Here is a 3,716-nt window from a genome sequence, read left to right on the forward strand (position 1 = left end):
AGTGTGTGTTGGTAAAGGGAGGGAAGGGCTGGCACATGCCCACATCCAGCTCTGATAAAAAACTGCGAAGTGTCTGCCATCTGGGAACTCCCAGATAACTTAGATTAGGTTTATCATAAAAGTAAATATGCAAATCAGTTCAGGGACTGCACTGTTGCTCCTGCCCTGGACGTAAGCCAACAGAGCCATGTTGATTGCACACCCTACAACACAGCCTTTCCGATTTGCACACCTTAAGACAAAGCAAGCAGAGAACTCAACCAGGAACCCACCTTGCTCTGGAAAGGGATGGGTTGTTCCTGCCAAAACAGGAGATCTTAACTTGGAGCTGTGACAGTTTCATAATTGCTTGGGCTCCATAAACCAGGAAAAGAGCACTTTTGGAAAGACCTACTGCAGCTCAGACAACAGTGACAGATATTTTGAGGTGATGTTACCTGTAATAGTCCAGGAGCTTATAAGAACAACGAAGTCACCTTCTCTGAGGGAACTTCAGGCAGGTGGGATTTTGCTCAGACTATCCTCAGAGTGCATTTTGGAGGCACATCTGAGAAAAAGGCTTTTTAATGATTGCATCCTTCCCTGTGACCTTCTCATGCCTCAGCCAATACCCAGGCCTGGCTGTATCGCAGCCTTCAGGATCCCCCATCCCAAGGAGCTCATCCAAGGATGACAGAGACAGTCAGAAGAACATGGCAGGGGGATGCCCTGCTTTTGTGTCTCTACCAGTTGTGCCTTGCTGAGTGGACCTCCCTCTTGGTTTCTGCAGCAGAGAAGTATTTCAGGGCAGGGAGCTGGAGTGGACCAGCACAATGGCTGGGTCATGCTGGCACTAAGATCTGAAGAGGAGGTTTCCTTCACACCTTTGGCTGCACACTGTGAGTGCTAGGCTGTTGAAAATGCCCCAGCTTTATTTGTGGCCACTCTTAGGCAGCTGTGCCCACAGGCTGGGAAGGCAGGTGCTCTGCCTGGCTGGGTACATGAGCTCTGCTGCTCAGTCTGCTCTGGCTGAGCTGAAGGAGGCACTGGGTTGCTCAATCCTGGCAAGCCCAGGGCACTGAGGCTGAGTGCTGGTGCCTTAGAAGTGCCGAAGAGGAACGTCTGAGTGTTTCTGTGGTCGGGTAATAGCTGAATGAAGGCTTTCTTGAGCTGTGCCCTTGGCTTTGCACCAAAATTTAGCTTAAATTCTTTGTTGCATCAATTCCTCATTCTTGCTCACAGTGCAGCTTCCTGTCCTTGCTATGTACTAATGTTTTCAAGCTTCTCAGAAGTGCATTTCTTCATTATTTATCTAGTCTGACTGATTGCCTGCGCATTATTTTGTCCCTTGTTTGGGACCTCCCTTTTGTCATCTCCTATCGCTGTGATGACTGCATGAGTACTCCTTGCATGAATGCTTGTGTGAATATAAATTCTCACCAGCTTTTGCAACGCTTCATGTGTGCCAACATCCAGGGAATGTGTAGAGCTGGGGTAGCAAATGATGACACACAGTCTTCCTTTGAACAAAATCTTGAAGAAGATTGTGGGAGATGTCTATATCTGGCTCTAGTTTATCCAAACATCTGCTAGGAGAATGGGACTCTCCAAAAGCAGACATCATTATTAATGAAACTCAGGGTTTGTATGTGTTAGCTGAATTTCACACCTCTTTCCAAGTAATGGGAAAAATATTTAGGCCTGATAATAAGTAATGAATCCAGATATTTTTAAGAAGATGAATGTTTAGCTACTGGTTGTAGATAAATCCTTTTTTAACAAAGCATTTTAAAGAAACTATTTCAGTAGCTTTGGACTATTGGTCCTAAGATGCTCTCTGAAATTCCAGTTCATCTGTGCTCCAGCAAGGATTTTGCTTAGAGGATGCAAGAAGAAGAATCCAATGTTTGGTTTTTTCTCTGACCTACTGCTGAGTAATTGAATCATCCCAAGCAACAAGCTAATGTTTTTCCTCCCTGGGAGAACATAATGTTACCAGGAAAAGGAGAAGGGGGGGGAAAAATCAAAAAGGCAGCTGCAGATATTTATTCCAAATGCCATACAGTGCATATCTGAGACCAGGAAAGAGCATTTCTGTAGCTGAAGAAAATACTCAAAAATCCAAATGAGCATGGTTGGGTGGTGCTGAGCCCCTGACACCTGTGGGGTCCAGGAGGGTACAGCAGACCTGACTGATGCCATGGAAATGCAGATAGGAAAAACAAAGAATGTAGGACTTGAGTTCTGGCATATTTTTCAACATTTGCTGGGTACATATATGAATTATAGATGCTCAGAGGTGCTAGAGCACCAGCTCAACAGAATGGCTATTTCCATACAGCAAACAAGATGCTGAGAGAGGACAACCTGGCCTTATTACGACTTAGTGAGTACCCAAATGAGTATCCATCTTCAGTGACGTGGCTGAGCTACCTACTTTAAGCCACGACCTGTTGTGGGTAGGTTTTTAATTGAATGTCCTGCGGGCAGGAAGAGAAATTAGGCAGAAACTCCCATTTCACTGCCCTGGATGGAGGCAGGCAAACTCATGACAAGTATTGCTGTGTCATCTAGTAGAATGCTAAAGTATCAAGCTTTGCTTTGCCCCAGACTGGCTACATGTGGGATTGGACTGCTCTGCTGCAGAGGTGGTGGCCTTATTTACATGACTAAAATATCAGTGCTAATAATGCTCCAGTGCAGATACATGCACGTTTCTTTCATTTCATGTGCTGTTTCTTTCATTTCATCCTTCCTACAGTGTTGATTTTTAGGGCTGATGCAGTCTGTGGCCTGAAATAGTCATCTGGTCTTTGGTGAGGGAAAAGTTTCTAACCCTTGTTGGCTAGACATGTGCCACGGCGGGTGGGGGTAGAGGAATGGGACAGGGCACCACAATAAGGGTTCAGGACACAGCTGAGGTCGGTGAAGCAATGCCAAGTCTATTGAGATGAGCAAGGACTTATATAGGGTAGGATCAGGGGCTGGACTCAGGCTAGGGGAGGAGAAAAGGACTGACAACTCAGGGAGAGCAGGGACTGGATGTCAGGGAAAGGATGGGTGGTAAATCTGGGTATCCAGGGGAAAGGGCCAATGGGAGCTCCCTCTGCACTGGAGCAAACCTTGGCCAATCAGGTGCAGAGGAGCGGGAAATCAGGGGAGAACAACAGGTTTCGGCGGGAAAACTGTGAGGGGAGAGGAAGACAATATGGTGGACAGGGTTTTAAAACAACAACCAGGGGCACATATAACCTTATAACAATACAACCATTAGTCGGGGAAAACTGGGGTAAAACAGTCTAATCTGAATAGTGTCCATCTCAGTATCAAATGTCCTTTCTGGTAATAAAAGGTCCATTCAAGCAGCAAAAGGTCCACTAAGGGGTTATAAATCTTTCTCCACGCTTGAAATCTTTCCCAGTCCGATCTGCCTTCCCCAACACACATGTGTTTTATGAACTTCTGTCCCTGTAAGATGGTGGGAAATGAGTGAGTTTTTTTAATTAGACTGATCAAAACTGATATTGCCATGAATGAAAAAGCCCAGATAGAGAAGATGTGCTAAGGGTGTGGGTAAAGGCCTTTTAATTCACCGGCCTTGAGCGTGTCCAGCAAGATCTCTAACTCCACTTAATGTTGTGGAACTGGAGCTTGAGGACAGGGATTTTTGCAGCCTGAACTGCCCTTGTGCCTCTGTGTCTGTGCCTATGGTGCAAGGGGCAAAAGAAAGGCAGGAG

The sequence above is a fragment of the Corapipo altera genome, unplaced genomic scaffold, assembly GCF_003945725.1.
Source record: "Corapipo altera isolate COAL_440 unplaced genomic scaffold, ASM394572v1 23, whole genome shotgun sequence".
Taxonomy (NCBI): Eukaryota; Metazoa; Chordata; class Aves; order Passeriformes; family Pipridae; genus Corapipo; species Corapipo altera.